This window comes from Rhinolophus ferrumequinum, chromosome 18, assembly GCF_004115265.2.
Source record: "Rhinolophus ferrumequinum isolate MPI-CBG mRhiFer1 chromosome 18, mRhiFer1_v1.p, whole genome shotgun sequence".
Classification (NCBI taxonomy): Eukaryota; Metazoa; Chordata; class Mammalia; order Chiroptera; family Rhinolophidae; genus Rhinolophus; species Rhinolophus ferrumequinum.
The window spans coordinates 20,629,545-20,647,744 of NC_046301.1; the positions used below are offsets into that span (position 1 = coordinate 20,629,545).

An 18,200-nucleotide genomic window follows, 5' to 3' on the forward strand; every position below is an offset into this window, starting at 1 on the left:
AAAAGAAGTTCAGAGAAGAAAGTTTATAGTGATAAATGCATATATTAAGAAGTTGGAAGATCTCAAATAAACAACCTAACTTTACAATTCAGAGAACTAGAAAAAGAACAAACTCAGCCCTAAGTTAGCATAAGGACAAAACAACAAAGATCAAAGTGAGCAGAAAATAAGAGACCAGAAAAATAATAGAAAAAAATGAAACTAAGATCTGATTTTTCAAAAAGGTAAAATTAACAAATCTTTAGGCCAAGAAAAAAAGAGAAAAGGCACGAATAAAATCAGAAAGAGGAGACATTACAACTGATAAAACAGAAATACGAAAGATCACAGACTCTACTGTGAATGGTGAGATGCTAACACATTGGATAACCTAGAAGAAATGGATAAATTACTAGAAATATACAACCTGCTAAGACTGAATCAGGAAGAAATAGAAAATCTGAACAGACCAATAATGAGTAAGGAGATTGGTGATCAAAAACCTCCCAACACAGAAAACCCAGGAACAGATGGCTTCACTGGTGAATTCTACCAAATATTTAAAGAATTAATGTTAGTCCTTCTCAAACTCTTCTAAAAAAAAAAATGAAGAATAGGGAACACATCCAAACTCATATTATATGAGGCCAGCATTATCCTGTAGTACCAGATAAGGCACTACAAGAGAAAACAAAATACAAGGGACCAATATCCCTGATTAATAGAGATACAAAAATGGTCAACAAAATGTTAAACCAAATTCAACAACTCATTAAAAGGATTATACACCATGACCAAGTGGGATTTATCTTTGCTATGGCAAGGACGGTTCAACACATGTAAATCAATGTGATAAACCACATTAATAGAATGAAAGAGAAAAATCACATAATCATCTCAATAGATACAGAAAAAAGCATTAGACAAAATACAACATGCTTTCATGATAAAAACAGATTGGATATAGAAGGAATCTACCTCAACACAGTCAAAGTCTGACAAACCCACAGCTAACGTACTCAACAGTGAAAAATGGAAAGCTTTTCCTCTACGATCAAGAACAAAACAAGGGTGTTCCCTTTCACCACTCTTATTCAACATAGTACTGGAAGTCCGAGCTAAAGCAATTAGGAAAGACAGAAATAAAAGGCATCCACATTGGAAAGGAAGAAGTAATAGTACCATTATTTACACATGATATGATCTTATATATAGAAAACCCTAAACATTCATCCTCAAAACTGCTGAAACTAATCAACACATTTAGTAAGTTGCAGGATATAAAATCAGCATACGGAAATCAGTTGCATCACTATACACTAACAACTAAACATTTAGAAAAGAAGTAAAGGAAATTATGCCATTCACGATAGCAACGTATATAAAACAGAATTTTGTGGTTCCATACGAATTTTAGGAATTTATTTTTCTATTTCCAAGAAAAAGACATTAGAATTTTGATAGTGACTGTGTAGAATCTATATATGGCTTTGGATACGACAGACATTTAAAAAAAAAATACTAAGTCTTCCGATCTATGAACATGGGATATCTTCCCACTTGTGTCTTCTGCAGTCTCTTTCACCAAAGTCCCAATTCTTAGGACAGAATTTAACCAAGGACGTAAAAGAGCTCTACAATGAAAACTAGAAGACTTTGATGAAAGAAACTGAAGAAGATACAAATGGGAAGATATCCCATGTTCATAAATTGAAGACTTAATATATTTTTAAAAATGTCCGCAGTATCCAGAGCCATATATAGATTCTACACAGTCACTATCAAAACTCCAATGCCTTTTTCTTGGAAATAGAAAACAATTTGTATGGAACCACAAAAGACTGAAGAGCCAAAGAAATTGTGGGAAAGAAGAACAAAGCTGGAGGCATGACACTTCCTCATTTCAAACCATATTGCAAAGCTAAAGTACTAGCATCAACATAGACACAGACCAGTGAAACAGAAAGAGAGCTCAAAAATAAAAACCTGCATTTATGGTCAACTAATATTTGACAAGGGAGCCAAGGACACTCGGTCTCTTCAATAATTGTTAGGAAAACTGGATGACTAAATGCAAAAGAATGAAGTCGCACCCCTGTCTTACACCACTCACAAAAATTAACTTGAAATGGATTAAAGGCTAAACATAACACCTGATACCATGAAACTCTTACGAGAAATATAGAAAATAAGCTTCTTAATATTGGTGTTGCCAATGATTTTTTTAGATGTGACACCAAAAGCACAAGCAACAAAAGTAAAATTCAACTAGAACTATATTAAAATAAAAAGCTTCTGTGCAGCAAAAGAAACAACAACAACAACAAAATGAAAAGGCAATGCACAGATTGGAAGAAAATGTACTGGATAAGGAATTAATATCCAAAATATATAATAAACTCATATATTTCAATAACAAAAAACAAACAAAACATAATCGAATTAAAAATGGGCAGAGGAATTGAAGACATTTTCCAAAGAAGACATACAGATGGCCAACATGTACATGAAAAGATGCTCAACATCACTAATCATCAGGGAAATGCAAATCAAAACCACAATGAGATGTCACCTCACACCTTTCAGATTGGCTATTATCACAAAGACAGTAGCAAGTAGTGGCAAGGATGTGGAGAAAAGGGAACCCTTGCCCACAGTTGGTGGGAATGCAAATTGGTACAGCCACTGTTGAAAACAGTAGGGAGGTTCCTCAAAAAATTAAAAATTGAACTACCGTATGATCCAGCAACTCCACTCTGGGGTCTACATCCAAAGCAAATGAAAACAGGATATCGAAGAGACACATGCATTCCCATGTTTACTGCAGCAGTATTTACAATAGTCAAGATATGGAAACAACCTTAAGTGTCCATCAAGGGATGGATGGACAAAGAAGTGGTACATGTGTCTACAATGGGATATATTCAACCGCGAGAAAGGAGGAGCTCCTGCCATCCGTGACTGCATGGATGAACTGTGAGGGTATTATACTAAGTGACATAAGTTGGACAGAAAAAGATAAATACTGTATGGTATCACTTCCATGTGGTCCGAAGAAGCAAACTCAAAAACAGAGAGTAGAATGGCGGTTACTAGGGGCTGGGGGAACTGGGAAGATGTTTGAGGGTAAACCAGTAGAGAAATAAGTCCTGGAGATCTAATGCACACTACAGTGATTACAGCCAACGATAGTGTATCATAAACTTTAAACTTGCTAAGAGACTAGATCTTAATTGTTCCCACCACGAAAAAGAAATGATAATTACGTGACATGATAGAGGTATTAGCTAATGCTTTGGTGATATTCATGTGGTGATATATAAGTGTTATAGCAGCACACTGTACGTCTTAAACTTATACTACATTATGTCAATTAGATCTCAATAAAAAAGGTACCATCAGAAAACTATCTAAGAAGATTGGTTTTTAAATGCTCACCAAAAGGCATTTCAGAGCTAAACACTTAACCGGCGAGCACACTAGTGTGTCAGCTAAATTCTAGGCCTTTGCAAGGAATTTGGGGGATTAGCTTGATGCTCGGCGGCTCTGTGGCAGCACCGGCAGCAAAGCTGCCATCTGGAAGGGGGGGATCTTTTGTTGATTCGCCATTTTAAAAAAGGGCTGCACTTTTCTGCCAACGACCAGTCTATATGGACAGGGAGCTTCTGGATTCACGTGTCTCCATGAGGCAGCAGACAGGCCCCCAAAGGGCTGTGATGGCTCTGCTCTGAGCCCTGCCTGCAGATTGTAGGGAAGGGGAGCCCCAGTGAGGGTAGCCAAAGCCAGGACTCCAGGCAAGACATGTTCCCTCTGGCTCTGCTTCCAGAGAGCGCCAGCTACCTGACGGACAGGGAGGCAGGGTTGTCCTGTGTGGCCTCACGGGGCTGCTTCTGGAGTCGAGGCTGCTGCAGGCTCGAGCAGTCTGGGTCAGACCAGCTGCCCAGGAACGGGCTGCTGCTCGGGTGGGAAGTAGGTACAGCTCAGCATCTCATGAACAAGCAAGGGCATTTCTGAAAACTCACCCTTGCCGTCTATCCATTAGCTTCTGATTATTATTGGAGGTTACATTTTAATTGGTTCTTCATCACCGTTTTTATAATAAAAGCCAATCATTGATCTCTGCTCAGTGATGAATAGTAAATCTTCAGAATACGTTGTTTGGATGCTGTGCCGAGCAAGATGACTTCAATTTCCTTCTAACTTTTTTTGTATTTAAATTTATTTAATTTCCACCCTGTTTAAGTTTCCTTGTATTATGAGCCTCGTTCTAGATTGCAGTTCCGCCTCCTTGTGAATAAGGTCTATTATTGTACATTACATGTGAAAAACACAAAGAAAAATGGCACAATGGAAAAGGGGAAAGTAGAGTTTCGAGATAAAGGGATAATTAGAACATTGATGAACAAAGGAATGCTAATGAAAGGGTTGTGTTTAAAATGCATCGGCCTGCTACTGTATATAGAAGTATGAACTTTTCCTGATTTTGTGTTCAATATTTCCTAGATTCTTGCTGCCATTGTACACTATACCGAGTAATGTAAAAATCTAAACCAATTCCTGTTTATATTAATAAGTTACCAACTTTAATATCAGGTTAAAACAAGATTAAGCAGTTAAATCCGTATTTCACTGTCTCACAGAAAAGCAACACTAAGCAACAAGGGGCCAAAGACTGCCTCTTCTGAACCACGTACCTGAGACCAAAGTCATCTAATGTATTCCCTTGATTCTATGACGCCATTGAATGAAATCAAGGAGTTACCAAACTATAGCCTGCAGGCCAAATCTGGGCTAATAACTGTTTTTGTAAGTTTTTTCATTTTTGTTTTGTTTTTTTCACTTTTAAATGGCTGAAAAAAAATCAAAAGAATATTTTGTGCCATATGGAAATTATATGAAATGGTTTTACTGGGACACAGCCAAGCTCATTCATTTACATATTATCTATGGCTGCCTTCATGCTGCAATGGCAGAGCTGAGTAGTCGTGACAAAGATCCTGGGGACCACAAAGCCTGCAGTATTTACTGCCTGGCCCTTTAGGGGAAAAGTTTGCTGACCCCTAGATTGGCAGGCATGCCAAGGGTTTCGTAACAGCTTATGGGAGAATGGGTTTTGGTTTTTGTTAAAATATGTAAATCAAGTGTAAGATGTCTCCTGGTTTCAGAAATATTAAATGTGAAAAAAAGAAAGTCTGTGAAGCAAGAGATATGGTGGTAGCTAGATCTAGCTTTCCAAATATTATACAGATTCTCCGAGCCTTTAGGGAATGATTTAGAAAGAATCCTTGTACATAAAGGGGTTGAACAAGGTAACTGAAGCCATTGTCTGAAGGCTCTAGAATCTGTCCTTCAAATGGAGACTTGCCATTACTCATGTCTTCCATTTTCAGCTGTACTTCTAGGGGTCATTGTCCTGTGACCCTATGCCCTGTAGGTCACATATATTTACTGTTGATTCTCATTATTCATGGCAGTCAAGTTCTGTTATATAAAGTCGTTGCAGTGAATTTGCGAATACTGAACCCTTCCTCCTAGGGGAAAGACAGGGTTAGGTTCCCATGAGCTACTGGTCACAACATTTTTAGCATAAATGATCAATACATAACCTTGTTTCGTGTTTGTTTCTGTTTAAAGACACCTCGTTTAATGTATATTGCTGATTCCTTAACACTGAACTCATGGCCAACAGCATTGTAAGTCATGCCAGAATGAAGCTTATCGAACACACTTCTTTTCTCCATAAAGCACATCACAGCCTTCTTGCACTTAAGAACACAAGACAGTGTGTCAGCACTACATTTGGGGACAATTTTAAATGGCAAAATCACCAATGAAAATGTAAAAAAAAAAAAAAATGTGGCACTAAATAGACCATGAAAAGAACACGTATTTACTGTGTGAGAACCGAAACCAGGAGGGAGCACCTCAGCTGTGTGACCTCATTTGGGAATATGCACTCTGGGCGACGCAAATATTTTACTGCTCTGCACTTCTGTGGACGACTGCAAAAGTGCCACGAGTATTTGGGTGTTACACATAAATTTTAACTAGTACAGAACTTTATCAATACAGAATCTGTAAATACTGATGGGCTGTGTGAAACCATATACACTTTCTAGTCCCTTAAACCACAACCTTGATAAACAAAGTTGATCAACTGGCATCTTCCTGGCCTTTTCAATCTCATTTAAAATGATCCACCCTAGTCTACAACAGTGCTGATAATAATGTCCCTCCCTCTTTTCCATTGCTTAACAACGTCTCTCTCCAGTACGACATTTTTTTTACTATTGATTTTTAGGTCACCTATGGCCTTCGGTTTAAGGCTCCTTTCCAGTGTATCGGTGCGTCTCTGGGCCCCTTCAGTCCTTGCACTCAGCTCCACTGAAGCTCTCTGCCCTCCCTGCTGCTGTGACCTTCTTTCACAGACAGACACATGTGCATGCTGTGCCACAGGCTGCAAGCTGCCCTTCCCGCTCACCATCGCCTCTGATCAACATGACCTCAAAGTCGATTCTATTTTGCCCAGGACAGGCTGCATTCCTTGTGGGGCCCCTTCTTCAAAGATGACTTACAATTTCAAGATGGTGACAGCAGAATGGTAAGCCCAGAGTGAGACCCTTCTATGTGTGGGGCCCCAATGCGACACCTAACCCACCAGGAGCAACCAGGTGCAGGGCTGGCTCTGTGCTGCTGGCTCCACAGGTGCTCCTTTCCCCACTCCACTGCTGCCTCACTTAGGAACCTGGGAAAATGCACTTAATCACTCCCTGTCTTAATTCTTTTCTCTATAAAAAGGGGGGGGGAGAGTAAATATTACTATTATTCCTTTTTTATAGAGAAAGGACTTAAGATGAGGTGATTAAGTGTAAATAGTAATATTTACTCCTCCTTGCCTCATGGAGATATTAGAAGGATTTGATGGCAGGACTTAGGAAGAAAGGCACTAGCTAAATCCCAGGTATTACATGGTTATTATATATCGTAAGAAGAGGGATTTAGGCGGCATAAGAGGGGGGGATTTATTGACACAGGTGTTAGACAATGAGATAGTTTTCCCAAATCTTCCCTAGATATATTTCAGATTAGGAAGAGATTCCTGTGTGTCAGGTTAGATTTTGATGTGATTTTCTACGAGCATGGCTTCCAAGACCCTCAATGGTTCTTTCCACATGATACTTTGTTTTTTTCCCAAAAAACTCACCCTATGGCATCATAAATCTCCAAGAGCCATGTAGGAATGGAATGAACAATTCCTCTATACAACCCCAAACAAAGCAAGGTCCTAGTTTTTGCCCAGCCGTCTTACAAAGCTTTTCTCTTACAGGTTTTCAACACGAGCTACCAAAAATGGCAGATTCTGTAGGCATACGACTTATGAAACACTAATAACGAAGTCAAAGAAGTGGTTATCACAAGAAAAAAATATTTTTTTACCCTCTCTTTAAATAAATTGGGATTAGACACAACTTTTAATTTTGCCAGTTAAGGATTAAAAGAAAGAAACTACTGACTGTTATTACAAGTTCATGAAAGAGAGGTTTCGACACCAAAACATAAAAAAAACACACAAAATGGGAGAAAATATTTGTAAATCATCTATTAGATAAGGGGTTAATATCCAGAACATGTAAATAACTCCTACAGCTCAACAACAAAACAACAACAAAAACAACTGAAAAATGGGCAAGGGCTTGACTAGCCAATTCTCCAAAGAAGACACACAAATGGCCAATAAGCACTTGAAAAGATGTCCAGCATCACTAATCGTTCGGGAAATGCAAATCAAACCACAATGAGACACCACCTTAACACCCACGAGGATGGCCACTATCAAAAACACAGCAAATCACAAGTGTTAGAATGTAGAGAAACTGGTATCGTCGTGCCCTTTCGGTGGGGACGTAAAAAAACTGGAAAAGAGTTCGGTAGTTCCTCAAAAATACTAACCAGAGACTTATCGTGCGACCCAGCAATTCTATTTCTAAGAATATACCCAAAGGATTGAAAGCAGAATCTTGATGATGTATATGCACAGCTGTGTTCACAGCAGCATTATTCAGAACAGTCAAGAGGTGGAAACAATCCACGTGACTATCGACAGATAAATGGATGAACAAAATGTGGTATAAACATACACTAGAATCTTAAAATGGAAGGAAATTCTGATTCATGCTACAACATGGAAGAATCCGGAGGATAACATGTAAGTGAAATAAACCCGTCTAAATAAACCAAATATTGTATAAGTTCACATACACGAGGTACCTAAAATAGTCAAATTCATAGAGACAGAAAGTACGATGGTTGCTACAGCTGGGGGGAGGGAAGACAGGGAGTCATTTAAGAGGTATAGAGCAGGGGTGTCCAAACGTTTGTCATCGTTTTTCACCCAGGGCCACATGCGGTAAAATACACAAACAGCCGGGCCACTCACTCGAGGTGAAGTACGTATTGCCTCATCTGGTTTATTTAAGTAAACTAAATATATGTTTGGAATTTGCTGCGGGCCAATTAACAAGGGATTGCGGGCCGCAGTTGGCCCGTGGGCCGCAGTTTGGACACCCCTGGTATAGAGTATCAGTTGTGCAGATGATGAGTTCTAGAGATTGTTTGCCTAACAATGTGAAAGCACTTAACACTAATGAATTATACGGGTGAAAATAGTTAAAGTGGTAAATTTTACGTTTGTGTATTTTGCCATGATTAAAAAACAGGAATGACAAACTCTTATATTGAAGTTTTTTTTTCTTATTTCTCTCAAATCTAATACAACTGCATCTCATTAATAGAATATTGCCTGGCTATCGACCAGCAGTTCGTAAGCACTGTCTTAAATAGTGTATGCATTAGCCACTGAAAATATTACCATATTTTGCTGTGTATAATGTGCTCCTGTGTATAATGCACACCCACGTTTTTGGCGCAAACTTTCAGAGAATAAAATATTTCGTTTTAATTTTTCAATTCAAATTTCTATATTTAGGTACTTGTTTTTTGTATTATAAAGGAATTTTAGCATTTATTTATTTATATTACACTTTTAACTCATAAGCATAAATAAAAGAATTAAAAACATTTATATAGATACAGAATTAGTACTACGCATGTATAATGTGCATCCTTATTTTTCCCTCACAAATTTGGGCAAAAAGTGCATATTATACCCAGCAAAATATGGTAAATGTTTTAAATCAATCTTTTCCAAAGAGGTAAGGAAATAACCCAGGTTTTGCGTTAAGGCGGCCATGGAAAACCATGACCAACCGAGAGAGAGAGTTCTGGGGCTGCAAGTGGACATTAACTGTCATTATAATTAAGGTGTACTATGAAAATGATGGGTGAGAAAGGACTGAGGAAGAATATCACTGATAGAATCATGGCTTGAAATGAATGACCAGCTGTGAAGCGGCATGGGTGCCGGCAAGGCCAAACTCCTGTCTGTACCCGCATCTCTCCAAATGCCACTCACCTCCATCTATGTATCTGTATATACGATATACATATATATAGTACATCACAAAGCTTTCACTAATTCAAAATTACTCATACATGGGTCTAAGTCTATAGCATTTGTTTTGGTGTTATTTACAAAGAGAATTTGCGAAGCTCCTGTGATTTCTTAGCTCTACTTAAAACACATAAACATGCAAACTTTGTATGTTCTCTCAACAATATTTAAAATGCTCATTTACATACATGTCACATAACAGAAAAACTCACTTCTTTTCTATTAAAGCAATTTTGCTAAGGAGTTTACTGGACATCTTGATTTTTTTTTTTTTCCCCTCCCAGTGTCGTCCTGTTTGCTTTCTGGCTTCTGCTGTCATTACTGTCAACTGGTGAACATTATCCCAAGTTAAATCAGTCAGCTACTCTTCATAGTAACCTCCTCGTTGCTATGGCTACTGCAAGTTTCCAGGCTGTTTGCTCACTGCCCTTCCGCAGCTTTTGCCCGGCTGACCCCTCACTCGCACAGTGGGGGTTTGCTGGCTTGTCTCCTGTGTTGCCCTTTTTACCTACTTATCTTACCTCGGCAGCTGCTCCTTCCCAGCTCTACAGGCTCCTTCCCATTTTTGGTGCCTTGGATGTTTTTTTCTCTGGGTTCAGTTCCCTCTACCCCCAGGCGTCACAGAGCACCACGCGCTGTCACCCGAGTCTCATCAGCACCTGTGTCTCCATGGGGCCAGTGCTCACCGGACGCCGCCCATGGGCTGTCCCAAGGGCACCGCAACTGCAGTACATGCAGAACACGCTGTATGTCCTCTAACAGAGCTTCCCCTGCATCCCCGCCTCGCCCAGCTCGCTACGTCCCCATCCCCAGGGCCACCTTAGACCTGCTTCCTCCCCTCTCAACCTCCATCTTCTATTAACGCCAAGAGCCATCCATTCTACTCCTCAGGTATCTCCTCGGCCCCCCACCTCCCCTGCTCTAACTTAGCCCCCTCTTTTCTTACCTGGATCACCTCAGCAGCATCCTAACGTGCCCTCCTCTGATAGGTTCTCTAGTTCAGCTTTGTCCAACATGACTTGCTGCACTGCAGCTAGCCACACGCGACTACTGAGCCCTGAAAACGGGAACTCCATTTTAAATGGTACTTGTTTTCAATTAATTTCCATGTAAACAGCCCCATGTGGCTAGCGGTTTCTGCACCGAACACAGCAGTGCTAGATTCTCTAGAGATGTGCTCAAAATCCCTTAGCAGCTTCCGTAATGTGGTTCACAGATAACTTCCTTCACTGTCTCCATCCTCATTTCTCTCCGTTCCTCCCTGACGCTCCTGGATACCATGACATTGTCCTTTTCTCAAAATCACCATGCTTTCTCTCCCTTGGGATCTGAACTCCTTTGACTTGGAAGAGCTTCCCTTCATCTGTTAGGCAAACTCTTGCTTGTCGCTGGGGCTCAGCTTAGCAGTCATTTCCCTCCTCTCCTGCTGTGGCCCCCTGGACCTCCCACTTATCCTCCCTCATACTCCATGTAGGGTGCTCACAGTCCACTTGGAGCACACACCGTGCAGCATTTTAGCTCCCCGTTCACTTGGTCCCAGAAAGGGACCACGCCTCCTTTCTGCCCTTGCATCCTTAGCACCAACACCAGGCCTGGCCCGGTGGAGGCTGCCATCTGCGTGCCTGCCTGTCAGGGGGCTCACGTCGCAGAAGCGTTGCCCTCACTCACATGCAGAGCCCTGCCGCAGCACTTCCTTTGCACAACCCCATGGAGACTGCTTAGAAAGTATAACCAAGATGGGAACGGCTCATTCCACAAAGTCTAAAACAACTGGGCACTGAAAGTATCTTCTTTTATGTAGCGTCCTGGTTATTCAGATCTCTTTCAACAGGTTTAGGAAAACAGTAATCCAGCTATTCTGCTGCTTCTCACAATGGGAACCCACAGCAAACAAGGGGAGCTTGGAGAGGCACAGTCATGACCACTGACCAACGCTACCCTTAAACCATTAGCGTGCACAAAGATGGAGCGACAGGTAAGGACGGCCTTCCTATCTACGAGGGGTTGCGTCTTCCAGCTGGCTTCGCGGCTCAGCTACGAGCATCTAAAACACACTGATCCTTGAACCGCCCGGACCGTTCCACATCACACCCAAAGTCATCAATTCCTTATTTATCCACAATATTGAAATAACAGGACATTCTGACCTATTTTTTCCATTTCCTCCCTTTTTTAGTTTTAAATATATTTGATGCTTTTTCCCAATTATATAAACATAAAACTGTTTTAAATGAAAATAAGCACTTACTGGCATAATTCACCCAGGACAATGCATTCCATACTACGCTATACCCTTGAAATGAAAAATCTGTCAAGGCAAATACTGGTCTGTATGTACCACAGGAATGCAGAAAGACACTGAAAACTGTTCATTACTCTCCCTCTGGTTTCACCAACTACACAAACAGTAAGATCTGACATCTCAATTACTCGTTTCATTTGGAGTCTTTACCTATGAACATTTCTTTTTCAGGCGGAGTGGATCTTCCCCTCCCCTGGTGCCCTGGAAGACAAGGCTTTGCTCACTTAGCTGACTCTGGAATAAACAACTCTTCCTTTTTTTAGAATCTTTCTCAGTCATTGTCTTGTCAAAGAAGAAGGAAGTATAACACCGCTAACAATTATATTATTTAACTCAGTGAGATAGAATGTGGCTTTGAATCTCTCTCTCTCTCTCTCTCTCTCTCTCACACACACACACACACACACACACGTGGAAGTGCCAGCACTGGACACCCTATTACAGATATAGAATCAAATAACCTCATTTCACTGTCACCACGAGCAACGAGAAGAGAGGGACATTTCTCTCCACATGCTGAAGCAGCATGGCCAGCCTTTGTCTATTATCAGCAGTGTTCTGATAACCGCCGGGACAAGGGTTTTCCATTCACCAGCATCGATCCTTCCTGATGGTCACCCCACAGCCATCTGCCATCATTTATCTCCATCATCAAACACCCTTAGTCCCTTCGGCGAATTAGAAAGTGGCTCAAGTCCACCCCAACAGGTTTTGAACGATAACTCCAGTCCCCCCGATAGAAAAGCAGGAAGCACAGAATGCTGACGGTGAGCGCTGAGATGTGACGTGCCGTGGACATGCTCTGTATGGCTGGTCTAAGTGACTCATTCCACAGAATGTCCGTGCTGCCAGTCCCACACTGTGGGATGGTCTTGTTTGCCTGTTTCCTGGCTTGATCTCACCAACTGTTGTCTCTTGGAAGGCACACACTATGCACCTGTTTGGCTGTCTCTGTGCTTAAAAGTAAATTAAAACTGCCTGATGGATGCTTTCTGGTGGTGCAGAGACCTGATGTGGGGCAAACTCAAACACATTCTGGGAAATGGGGAAGCGAAGGGTGAACATTTGTTCAGTGACTGTGGTGGGGCAGATACCTCAGTTCCTGGGTTATTTCATTCACTTCTTACAATCCCTTACAAGATGGATATCATTCCCATTTTACAGGTGAAGAAACTGAGGGCCAAAAAATTTACATAAAGCACCCAAGTTGACTGAAACGGTGGTGCAGCACCACAGGCTCCGTTCTTTCTGCTGTCTCCAGGGGTCACATTTCTGTGACGGGCTCTTATTTTGGTCCCACAACTTTTCCTGAGGAGAAACTGACTGGAAAGATGTAAAACAGAATTAAATGTTTAAATGGAATTAAATGGAAGCAGCAGGCTGCCCAAATGGTGGGCCGAGCCAAACTTGTGGCTCGCATTCCTCCGTACGCGGTAAGAAATGCTTAAAATAGGTCTGCATCTATCTCAAAACCACCTATAGGGTAGTCACGATGGAAATTACCACTACCACAGCCCGGATGCAAAAGCACCCGCTAATTAAATGAGCACTGAGCATCTCAAAATAATTTAGAAGTCTCGGCAGCTCACAGCAATATCTCCTCTGCTGGTGACTGTGTCACTGAAACGGAATGCCCTCTTCATGTAAAGAATGAAGTCTCCCCCGTGTGCCTGTGTAAAAGTTACTGTATCACCAGATATCCCGTCTCCCCCTGCCTGCCCTTCCCAATCCTGGCAGAAGGAAACCTTGGCTCTGAGAGCCTGGCTAAAGAAGTGCCACTTCAGTTGTCCAGCATTCCCTCTGGAACCACAGAAAGCAGTTATTCAGCAAAACGACCCTCACAGTTTCCCTCGGTCATGCAGACATCAGTATCCAGTGGCTGAGTGACACACTGGTGCCTGCCCAGCCAACAGGTAGTTCTTACCCGGGTATAACGATCATATGCAGAGACGAAGGTCCCCATACTGAAGCCTGCTCAGCTCAGGTTGAGGCAGATCTTACATTTTGTTTTGGCAACGGCTAAATGTGCATGACATTTTAATACAACACCAGGTTCACTGCCTTCAAGATGTAACCTGTGCCTCACAAAAACAATACGTTCCAGAAGATGCCAGGGAAGATCCGAATGACTCTGGAGAGCTATGCAGCTGCATTAAATGTTCCTCAATGCTAGTTTTCTAATTCCCAAAAGATGCACCAGTCTAAAACGCGAAGCTGCTCTCAGCCTGAAGTTCTCCTTCATCATGAGGGTGGTGCCAGGAGCACCAGACATCGAGTCAAGAGGGTTCCAGCTGCCACTGGCTACCTACAGACCTTGAGAAATTCCTCTGTGGGCCTGTCTCTTCTTCCATGACATAAAGCTCCTCTGACACCGCCTTGGGAGCCTTCTGTGACCCCTGCCTAGCACAGTTGGCCCCTTTCCCTTCTCAGTGAGGCTTTCCATCAGCTCAGAATAAACATGAGTGAGCCTACGCCTTCTGGTATGCTGCCATCTTGAGCTCTCTGTAGCTGCTCTGCACAGTGCTGTCTGGTCACCCCAAGCAGGCGGAAAGCTCCTGGAAGCCAAGCTTTGGGTCTCTTGCCCCTCATACACTCCCTGGCACTTTTAGACACTAAAGTGTTTGTTGAATGAAATGAACACCTTCCATCAGCAGACACATAGGATTCCTAAGGGCAGGCATTCGGTTCTCACGTGCATCTTTAGTTTTAGAACATGGTAGGGGCAAATCAACACACGAATGAATGAACGAATGGACGCACATGTGCTCTCAAAGGTCCCACTGCCCAGGTGACCAATTTCAGCACCTGACTACCTTCTGCCTTGCATTATGCTCCAGCTGCCTCTCTAGAATCTAAGCTATTTGGGGGTTGGGTTGGTGCTGTATATTCATTTTTATCCTCGATTTTGATAGGCATGAGGCACATTCTTGCTAGTATATACACTGAAGTAAAATCGATTACAAAGTCATGTATGACCTTAAAACTACTTAATAGGAAAGGGACATTTTTGCCTTTAAGATATACTATCAGTATTATTTAACATTTACTAACTATTCTACACACTGATCATAATATAAATAGTCCTTGACCTCAATGAATGGATAGAAGTTTCCGTGTCCTGAGAACTATATACATGTGTCTCGAGAGCTGTGCATGCATGTCCCAAGTTCTGTGGACATGTGTTCTGAGGGGTGGCATAATATGCCCACTTTTTAAGCAGAACTTTGATTTACGTTCTTAGGGTTCTTGTTCATGTGACCCTTAGGAACAAATACTCTTTTACTCACAAGGTGATCAGAACTAGGCTTTAAGTACAGAGCCAGTCCTCGTGTAGCTCTTTGTTCCCTAGAAGAAAATTCCGCAAATGTTGATTCATTAATTTACTCTAATGAAAAAGCCGTAGGCAGTCTCAAGTCTGAGTATGCACGAATGTTAGAAAGGTCCCTCTAGACTTACAATGCATTTTTCAATGTTCTGTCTGGAAAAGGAATATAAATAGAGCTTTCAAGATGTTTCTGTTAGGCTACTTCTAAGAGCAAACTTTTTTTTAAAATATAATTTAAAATAAAGGTTTTAGAATTAAAATGATTCCCTAAAGAATGTTCTCCTTCCAGACAAAGTAAGATGGACTGGATTTACCCTTCCACCAGAAACAACCAAAACTTCTCAGGAAAAAAAAACAAATAAACAAACAAAAAGAAAACATGAAAAAATGGTTTTTAAGACACTATACATCAATCAATGAAGAACAGCAATCCCTAGAAAATATAGAAAACACAGGAGAAAAGTTTTGTGACCTTGGCTTATACAAGGATTTTTTAGATACAACATCAAAAACCATGACTCATAGAAGAAAATAATAATTATTGGACTTCATTAAAATGGGAAACCTCTGCTCTTCAAAAGACAATTGCTAACAGAATACAAAGATAAGCCACACACTCAGAGAAAATACTTGCAAATCATATATGTATTTTACAAAAGAACTTATCTAGAATACATAAAGAACTCTCAAAACTGAACCATCCAATTAAAAACAAGCGATCCAATTTTTCAAAGAAAGGAGCAAAAGTGCTGAACAGACATTATACCAAAGAAGACATAAAGATGGTAAAATAAGCACATAAAAAGTTCATTAATCACTAGGGAAATGCAAATTAAAACCACAGTGACACCACCCTGTCGCTATTACAGTGGTTGAAACTAGGAAGAATAGTCATACCAAGTGTTAGCAAGGAAATGGAGCAATGTGAATTCACACACGCTTGTCAAGGGAATGTACGACTTTACAACCACTTTGGAAAACAGTCTGGCAGTCTCAAATAAATGAAAACACACTTAACATATGACCCAGGTAATCTACTACTAGCTATCCACCCAAGAAAAAGAGCAATGTCCATTCCAGGACTTGTACTCAAATGTTCAGTGCAGCTTTATCTGAATAGTTCCCAATCTGGAAACAACCTACACACCCATCAACAGGTGACGAGACCACCAAATTGTGGACTCTCCATACCATGGATACTACTCAGCAATTAGTAGGAAGGAGCTATTGACACGTATCTGCAATAGAATGGATGAATCTCAAGGTAATTATGCTAAGTGAAGGACGCCAGACAGAGAAGACCACACACTGCATGATTCCATGCATATGAAACTCCAGGACATAGAAACTCCAGAATATATAAACTCTGCAACATACAAATCTCTAGAATATACACACTAATCTACGTTGCCAGAAAGAAATATAGAAAGCAACTGGGGAGCAGTAGGTAGGAGGAAAAGGTAAAAAGGAGCACAAGGAAAGTTTTGAGGTGACGATCTGTCGTCTTGTGATGGTAGTTTCATGGGTGTATATACATGTGTCAAACTTCTCAAATGATGCACTTTAAATATGTTCATCTTATTGTTTATAAATTACACCTCGATAAAAAAATAAAAAGACCAAAAAGACATCGCTCTGTCCTGGGGGATTTTACAGAAAACCATAACTTGTGACATAGCCACCTGGCAACTGTTCATCGAGTTCCTACCTTGTGCCTAACACTGTGCTGGCTGATAAAGAAGCTGCCACATGGACAACTGGGGTGGCCCCTAAGTGTTTCCACAGTGCTACTCTGCTTAAGGCACAAAGATTCTGAAAGCTGTGGAAAAACAAGTTTTAACTTCCGATCAGTCTCGCTACATGCCACTGCTTCAAAGGGCATCATCTATTGTGTCGTGATGACAGTTCTTCCACACTCATTTTCATACTGCATTAGTGCTTGCCCATACATGTGAACAAGCAAGAGAATTCATCAAGAAAGAACCAGAAAACACCATTCTAAGCTCCACTAAGAAGGAGTTTCAACACCAGCAGCAGAAGAAAGAATGCTCCTTGTTCTCATGCAGATGACCTAAGTTCCGTGCTCCAGTTTCTTTTATTGCCTTTCGTGTGAACTGGGGAGCACATCATTTGCTGTGTTCCCCAAAATCTTGTTTGCCATCGTCTCTTATTCCTAACGTTTCTCCTTAAACCACACTCCTTAGGCCAGTCATAATTATTAGCAAAACTATCTATCCCTGAATTCACCTTGTGGGAATTTCACTCTTACCATATGAAAAGTTCAGAGAAAGCACAGGTCAACCTGATATGCAATGGGTCTTCAGTGTAAACCACTGGAAAGACATTCTTTTATCAATTAACCTACACTGGCATAAACAACTTTCTAAAGGATGAACAATTATTTCAATAGTAATATTATTATAATATTGGCCATCAAGCCTGCCACATTTTCCTTAATGGTAGAGAAATATTTGAAGAACAATTTCTTATACAAATCTATGGGTTGAACTTGGACAATACATTTTCCAAGAGAAAGTACGAAAACCTCAAAAACATGACAAACTAAATTAGCATGACTGCCTACAACTTTTTTTGAGCCACAACTGGAGAAAATGCTTACCAAGTGAAACAAGAAGTATATGTTAAGTGACATAACAAAGCGAGTTATCCAAATCAATATTGTGTAGAAACTGCTAACAAACATCTCGACTCCATCTATAACTGAATAAATTAGCAGCAAGCTCAGAATTTACTTTCATTATTTACATTACGACAAGAAAGGTGATTCCTATGCAGAACAGTGAATATAGGATTCAAAATTTGGCAAAAGTTGAGATGATCCAAGCTGGCCGCAGACCACTAATAATGTTTTTGAAAGATTGGGTTATTAGATTAACAGTTGTAGAAGATGGACATTATTTATGCAATGTTAAAGCAAACATTTTTCCTAACCAAACATTTCCTAAATTGCAAGCAGAAATGTGAAACTTGATCTGACACCTGCAGCACATCTGAGGGCCTTTCCCAGTCCAGGACCCAGGGGTTTTGCCACTAGGGTGCACATCTCTCTCGTCCTGCTCAGA

General features: G+C 40.8%; 1 protein-coding gene across 2 annotated transcripts in view; it reads right to left on the minus strand.

Annotated features, from left to right (window-relative positions):
* Window positions 1–18,200, minus strand: part of NR3C2 (nuclear receptor subfamily 3 group C member 2) — a 309,474-nt gene that overhangs the window by 11,816 nt on the left and 279,458 nt on the right. The gene's annotated exons all lie outside the window — the stretch shown is intronic.